The sequence below is a fragment of the Triplophysa dalaica genome, chromosome 7 (assembly GCF_015846415.1).
Source record: "Triplophysa dalaica isolate WHDGS20190420 chromosome 7, ASM1584641v1, whole genome shotgun sequence".
Taxonomy (NCBI): domain Eukaryota; kingdom Metazoa; phylum Chordata; class Actinopteri; order Cypriniformes; family Nemacheilidae; genus Triplophysa; species Triplophysa dalaica.
This window is the reverse complement of record NC_079548.1, coordinates 5,263,838-5,272,429: the sequence shown is the minus strand read 5'-3', so window position 1 is coordinate 5,272,429 and position 8,592 is coordinate 5,263,838.

The following is an 8,592-nucleotide window of genomic DNA, read 5'->3' as shown; positions in this document are numbered from 1 at the left end:
TTTTAATATTATTTAGACATCACTTCATTTCAATATTATAAGAAGTTAATGAGTTATTAGAACTCAACAGAGCTACAAATAAAGGATTGTAACCTCCCAAGACCTAACCAAAGGCAACGCTTTTCTGAACAATGGTAACCACAAAACTAAAAAATATACAAACTCTTCAATACCTTAAAGGTAAATGAACATTAAACATTAACAAGTGTTTATTTCTACTGAAAAAATTACACTTTAAAAAGAAAATAACTCTCAAAATGCAGTTATACGCAAAGCATGCTGGGAAATATAAGTCCTCTGCCCAATTGTTACTATTCTATGTTAACATAACACAACTCATGTATGTTGTCCCAACATGAATGGATTCAGTTATATGACTAAACATAAAAAAATCATGTTGTGACCAAATTTTCCAAAAGTTGTGTTGATTTAACTTAAACAAGTTAAGTAAATTGAACAAGCAGCAAAAATCTTTTTTTGAGTGTTGGTTTCTATTTCAATTTCTCCAAAGCAATTGTAGGAGAACCATATAAGACCATTTAGTCATTTAGCTGATGCTTTTATCCAAAGCGACTTGAGGTAAACAATGGGAGCAATTGGCACAACATAAAGACAAAAAAAGCATAAGAGCTGTAAACTGGTCTCAGACCAAACTGATGGATGGACAAACCGACACGTGTTCTGTCATTTCAGCTTACAAAAAACTCCATTAACTCTGGAGATAAATCTAGAGAATGTTCCAGACGGGATGTAATCACACAGTTCATAAGACTCCCCCGTCCCCATGAGATACAGAAGAGGGAGGCTGGCACCTCCTCTCTACCACTAAACCACCGCGTCAGGCTATTTTTAGCTCCGTGCTTCATTAATATGCACGAACCACACAACCGGTAAACAAAACAGAGGGTCACCGCCAGACAAACAGATACTACCATCAACACTGTTTCTGTAGTGTTATCAGAGAGTGAGTCAGACGTGAGAGACACTCCATGAGGTGCAGCGTTCACGTTACGTGCTGATGCGGCAGATATGAAAGCTAAAAGACAGAATATCACAGCGCGTGAGAAAGCCGTGCACTCGCTAACACATACGCTTATGGTGGTAATTAAAACATTCGTGGCCAAAGGTATATTATGTTACTCCACCAAGGAATCTGACCTCGGTCCACTCTGTGCTACATAGTCCAGCCTATCACATCTTTACACAGACGTTTGCTCTCACTATCATGGTGAAAGTATGCACACATTATTGCTTTCTGCCAGCCCTTATTCAACACCGAAGGAAAGTTCACTGGGTCAAACGGTCTATCCCACCAATACCAAAAGCAGAGAGTCTTTTGCGATGCAATGGGTTACCCAAAAATGACATTTCTTTCATCGTTTATTCATCCTCGTGCCATTTAAAAACCTGTATGACTTGCTTTCTTCTGCACAACACTCGAGAGGATATTTTGAAGAATGTTGGTGACATCAAAAAATTGACCCCAATAGACTTCCATTGTATGAAAAACAAAACCACCAAGACATTTCTCAAAATATCTTCTTTTGTGCTCCACAGGAGGAAGAGTCACGAATAGGTTTTGAATGACACAAAAACAAAAAAAGACATAATTGTTGTTTTGGGGTAAACTGTCCCTTTAAGGCACTAGGTCTATTACCCAATGCCGGATAATTGAATTTACGCGGAAAATAAAAATAATAATTGTAAACCACATGAATTATTGTTAAGTTACTAAACAATTACACATTTGTTTAAATTAAAATTAAATTAATTACAAAAAAGACACATTAGGCCTGAAGGAGGAACAGAATGATGGAGATGAATTGACCGAACCTTACTGGTCTTGGGCCAATAAGCAACCACCTAACAACTACACAGAACACCCTAACAACCGCATAGCAACACATTAAAATGACTCAGAAAACCACACACTGTATAGCAATGGCCCACTAGACTCTAGCGTCATGGTGAGTTTTGCACGAGCAAACAGTACTCACATTGTCTGTAGCAAAATTAAAAATCTAAATTTGTGATTTTGTTGATTTTCAGCGGTCATGCATTTAGGAGAGGTTTGTGAGGGGAGAGATGGTGGTATAAGGCACGAGCAGGTTGAATGATATGCCATTTTGGTCCCGCTGAGAGAGAGAGAGAGAGAGAGAGAGAGATAATGGTTTGCGATGGGCACCAAACCTGCATATTCCAGAAAGCACCTGCAGATGATGTTCAGTCGTTTTTGAAGATCACAGGCCCTTTCAGAATTGCATTAGACCTCAACATGACATTAAACAACAGAGGAGAATTACACACTTAAACCCCCAATTCTGTGTACCACCATTCCTACATTCGGTCTGCTTTGGATTAAACACGTCTGCAATGAACTCCCATCCACATAAAACAGAGACCAGCCTGAACATGCCGTGGTCTGACAGATTTGTTGTAAAACAGTGCCTCTTTATTTTCCCTCTTTTAAAAAAGGCAAGGAAGCAGAGAATTCTGGGGAGGAGGTGTGGGGGGTAATTGCCTCGGCTCTGCTGCCTACCATACGCTCGACTTTTGAACGTGTGAGAGCAGTGTGGAATGTGGGAAAAGGAAAAAAGGAAGACAAGGGTCTTACCGCGCCACGGTGGTCTGACCTTGGCCCCCGCCGGAGGCCAAACACTGTCAGCGGCCATCGCGGAGGATCCATTCACAGAATATACGATTTCTCCAAGCCGTGTTTTCTGAATGGTTGGACGTGTTTTGGATGCGCTTAGAATGGAATGAAAAGAAAAGGAATACGGCTTGAGATGGAGCCTTTTCTTTTTTGGAGGGAGCGTAACGGGCTTTCTTCACATTTCTATTAGAGCCTTAAGCTCTTGATTACGGCAATTGGCATGTCAGATTTCTCTTTCGCCTCTCGCTGGTCATTTGTTGTGGATGACAGAGGTGAAGCCGAAAATGAGGAAGGAGGAAAAGCAGGTGAGGCCGGAATTTACGTTTAAAGCTGCAGGACTAACTGCTCGTAGGACGGGGGACGAGGAGCCTCAAAAACAAACAGGTGGTTACCGAAAAGAGAAATCTAAAGGGGGAAGGTTTTTGTTTTGCTTTGTTTCAAAATGACACAAACTAAAAAGGCAATGGTGTTGCAAGTGTACTGTACTGAAGGTGGATGTTTATGACCCATGTCAAAAGAAGCCGTGGCTGCGTCTCCATGATATTTTGCTCATCAAATCGCACAACTTGACATCATGCACAAACAACTTGAGATGAGTTACATGCATTGCAAAATAAATAAAAATTTAAATTGGCCAAGTTTATATCGCTGCTGTCCTTTTGAAACCTCGTAAGTCTAAATTCAGTTTTTCAGAAAATGGAACAAACAATATCCTTTTTTAATGATTAAATACTGTATCGTCAGAGATGACAAGCACTTTTTAATACCTTTATAGGTTAGATATTTGCACACCCAGTGACAAACATTAAGGGTGACTCATAATAATGATTTTTGAGAAAAAAATTAAATCATGAAATCGGGAGAAAGAAAGGACAGCAGCGATATATTAGAACATTTTGTTTTCCAGTAAAAGCATATAAATATTCTTATTTGAGAAAATAAGATAAGACATGAGAAATATAGTCTTGTTTTCTAAAAAAATCTAATTAAACAAAATATCTAAAACATGAAAAAATATTACACCTACATTTACAAATATCTGCCAATAGAGTAAAAACTTACTTCAAAGGGAAAACGAGATGACTTTTCTTTCCAAATCTGCAAATATTATTCTTGTTTTCTGCATAATTTCACTTAATTTTGTTATATTTCCCAGAAAACAAGTCTTATTATCGTATGCAACGTTGCTTTGAAGTAAATACTTCTAAATTTAAATATTTAATGCAAATAAATGTTAGAGCCATAAGTACTACGAAATTAGATTTTTGTGTATTTCTTATATTCCTATATTGTATGCTTTTAAAACAGCATCACGTGGCATAGTTTAACCACATAAATCTATGCATGTGAATAGCTGTTGAGTTAGTTTATGGGTCAAATTCTAGAAAATCTACAAGAAATGCATTTTTTTTGCAGCGCAAGACTGGGTGAGAGAAATAATAACACAAATCAAATAAAAAATCTCAATAGGACACGATGGTTATAAGATTATTCACTTGAACAGGTACGGACATACTGTACATAGACCAACCATAGTGATCCACTTGAAATGGAAATTAAAGGAACAGTTCACCCAAAGTCTTCATTTACTCGCCTTCATTTTAGAAAGATATTTGAACGAATGGTTGTATCCAAACAGTTCTCGTCCACCATTGACTCCCATAGTAGGAGAAATGCTTTATACATTTCTTTGTTCTGTTGAACACAAAAGAAGATATTTTGAAGGATGTAGAAAAGCAAACACTTCTGGGGCACTTTTGACTTGCATTGTCATTTTTCTTACTATGGTAGTCAATGGTGGTTTGGTTACAAGCCTTCTTTCAAATATCTTTCTCTGTGTTAAACAAAACAAAGACATTTATACAGATTTGGAACAACCCAAGGGTGAATAACTGAAGACAGAATTTTTCATTTTGGGTGAACTGTCCCTTTAAGAACTTCTCTGCATTTCAATCCCACTTTTCATCCCACAGTAGCACTTGCATGTTCTTGCAACCTCTTCCCATTAACTGCCAACATTCCTTAATTTGTAGAAAAACAACAACCACCTACTTCACCATAAACACGGCAATTAAAAGAAACACTCCAAAACAGACGCAAACAATCACAAACAGGTGTTTCGTGGCTCTAATACTTACAAAAGTTTATAAGGCCCTTAAAAATATTTTTGGCTTTGTGAGTTCACATGAGCTCAGTTGAAGCGGGGAGCTCCTCTGTGGCTCTTATTCAATTAGTTGCTATACGAGTTTGTGTGTGGTACAATGAACATCGTGCCACGCCTGATGTAGACGATCCGCAATAGATGTTCGCACACACCGAGGTATTCATGCAATGCTGTTAAAAGCCCCCCTCCCATAATGCACTGCAACTTTTTGGAAGCCACAGGCGGGCCGGCAGCTTTTAAAAGAAAATGAGAGGAGCTTGGGTCTTTGCTGTCATACTGTATGAAGCAATACAGCAACCTCATTAAAAGAAATGAGGATTAAGGGCATGTTCATATAATATAAAATGTAAAGATATACATCGATACCACAGAGAGAATCTATCATAGGCAACCATCTGAAACACACCCAGATGGATTATAACATTTTTCAAGTTTCGACGTGAATTGATTTTAACTAGGTGGCTTCGATCAGCACTGTCACATGTCTCGGCGGCTGACGAAAAGTCTGTCATGCATACCACAACTCACATAAGTCCCCTGGGGTCAGAATTATCTTGTGACCTTAAGTATGGGTCAACGTGATGGAGGAGAAAGAGCCATCGATCAGAGCATTGAAGAGGCATTTAGCTGAAGTAATAATTGAGTGTTCATTTCTCATACTTGTGTTACGGCACAATACTGTCTGAGTGCTTGTTATTGCTTAATGGCACCCGAGAGACCTCTCCATCCTTCTCTGGACAAGATTAAAGTGAGGGTGTGTGTGTCTGTAGCTCTCAGGGCCAATGAAGTGCATATCTACTTAACTAATGTCTTTTAGAAGTATGAAATGCAATAGTACGACACCACTTGAACACTACAGTATACACGGCATACATCATATTATTTTAAACAAATAATATGCGAAACAAACGGCTTGCGTTGAACATACAAACTGAGGTTGCCAACAATGTTGTCACGTGACCTTACAAGGCATGTTATATTCAGCAACTAATTAAAAAACTTAAAACAGCATTTTTGCACTAGATTTTGCGTGAAAAATGTTGGCAGTTAAATTATGGTTGTTCATAACAGCGTAATATAATTTCTTACCATTTTTGTTGTATACTTTGTATAGCATATTCTGTGAATATCTGGAATACTTACCCTGCTTAACCTAATATTTGCAAAATTCAACTGAGCAACTTGTGTGCACCATTGGCAAAACCTATTTTAAGCGTGACGAATAAAATTAATTTAAATGTATAAAATAAAATTAGCAGATAAAATTAAATATTTATTTAAGCTAAAAATAATTTTCTAGTCGAGACGGCAATAGACAATTTCACAACAGTGGTCCAGAAGAAACATAAATTAAAAAAATTAAGCAACCTGTAATTATACATTTGAAAACATTTTGATTCACTTCTAAATGTTCTGGTAGTAGTATTTTGTCTTCATTTTTCTTTAGTGTTAAAATATACAGGACATCTTATTTATTTCTTGCAAAATGGCCTGTAATTGTCAAAATATAGCTGCTGTTCTTCTGAAACCTTGTATCTATTAAAAAATATTAGTATTAGTCACCCTTTATGTTTGTCACTGGCTCTTGCAATATCTAACCAATAAAAAGTACTTAAAAGTGCTTGCTAACTTTAATGGTATTAAATCGTTTAAAAAGTAAAGTGTTTTCTCCATTTCTTGAAAAATAGCTAATCTGGGAATCTGAGGTGATGTGATGAAATATCCTAAAAATTACTTTTTGCTGCATTTCCACACATGGGATCACATTTCTGTTAATCAAATAAAGTGGATGATGTCCTGTGGGAATGATTGTGTGTCATCCTTACGGATCAATATTTACTATAGTATGTTCAGTTAATAGTTCCACTAACAATACGAGGAAACAGTGCACTTTAATGATTACATTATTTCAATGGCATGTAAATAGGGATAGACCAGACACTGACATTATTGTCTGACCAAAACCTCTTTATTCTGCTAGTTCATATACTAAAAGCCTAAATTATTCCAGAAACCTCATGCGGGTCTTTGACTACAGATAGTTTAAGAAACAAATATTTATATAATGTAAAATTGTCCAAATAAATCATTACACCTTAGTATTTGTCAGACAGAACGGCCTAACCTTGTATACAGTCAATAGCTGCTGTTTAACAGTTTCAGTTCTTGTAGTTCTGTCATCTGATTATGGCTTTTCCTGTTCCGCTTCCTCTTTTCAATCTTTGTGGAATTCCATTAATCAGACAAATTCTGATCTCCTGACCTGATCTGGTGCTCTCCTGGTTGACCTCCGCTCCTCCTTTCCTGCAAGTCCGAACCGTTCATTCTTGTTTTCTCATTTGACCTGGAAGCACACATCACAGAACGGCCCTTAACCCGAACGGGTCGGGATTAAACTGTGATTAGGATAGTGTCCATACAGTCAGGTTTACCGCGGTTCGGGCCAGAACGATGACAAGCACACAGAATTTAAACGTGTTTCTTTATAGATGACTATCAAAGCATTCTTAAAGTAATGGCAGGGAGCAAATCTGTTAAATGATTCATGACAGGGTGGGGTGTAAAGGCGGGTCGGGGGCCAACAAATCTACAGAGACTATAGATCCAAAATCTGATCCAAATCTGTGAAAAACAAACAGAGCAAAAAAAAGAGAAGAACAGAACTGACCAAAACTTTAAAGCAAAAATGTATAATAAAATATATAACTGATCAGCAATAGGTTAAAAATAATTCATTGGTCATTAATTAAAACGATCAGTAAAACGTGTATTATTTTTTCATTAATAATTGTTTGTCAATTACAAATTCATTAATTTTTTATTTTATTTATTTAGTTAAAAATGATTAATTCAAACCATCAATCTACATATTTAAAGCATGGATAGTCATACTTAAGTTAGTAAAAGAAAATAAAGCTGGTGGAAAAATAACAGCCTGCCAATAAATTTAAAACCTTCAAAAAGACACTTACAGCTTTTAAACATGTAAGAAATGAGTGGATCTTATTACAAAATGAAACATTAGCTGATCTTATTACAAAAGGTCCTTAATTGGGTTTGAGGCAATTACAATGAAGCGTGTTTGTGTTTTAAAGGCTTGAGTGGTAGACTTCAGTACATTCTCTAGTTGATTTAGTGTTGTTAAGATCTGATGGAATGTGTCGAAGCCAAAAGCTGGAGTTTAATCTCACGGGCCTCCCCTTCCACTGACAATACAAGCTGACATCTGACTGGCAGTGAGAGAGAGAGAGATCCGACAGCATGAATGATAAGGTGATCTAGAAGAGATCAAAGGCTCTTGCAGGAAAGACAAATAGACGCATTAAACGGCAGCAAAGCATTTAATGGTGTTCAAAAGCTTTTCTTTATTGGTCTGAAGAGTAAAATGTGTGTAAGGGCTGGTGTGTGTGTTTCAAAACCCTGAAACAAAGCATGCACAATCTCTCCTCTCAAATGCATTTAGATAAACTCAAACGCACTCATTTAAAACCACTAAATTGCCAAAAGCCCACCCTCTCCTCAAGTTACAACAAACAAACAATGGCTGTGTCTCTAATCCTAGTCAACTAGCATTTTGGTCATTCATAGCTCATTAGATTTTGAGACACAGCGAATGTAATTTTTCAGTTTACATTGAAGAATATATTTATTAAAGTAACTTCTAGAGTAAATGTGTCATGGCCTTAAGAGTGTCATGTGTTTTTATAATACAAGTGCATTTTTGAAAAAGCAAAAAAAATGCATTTTTCGGATAACGTCGATCGGACACGGAGCA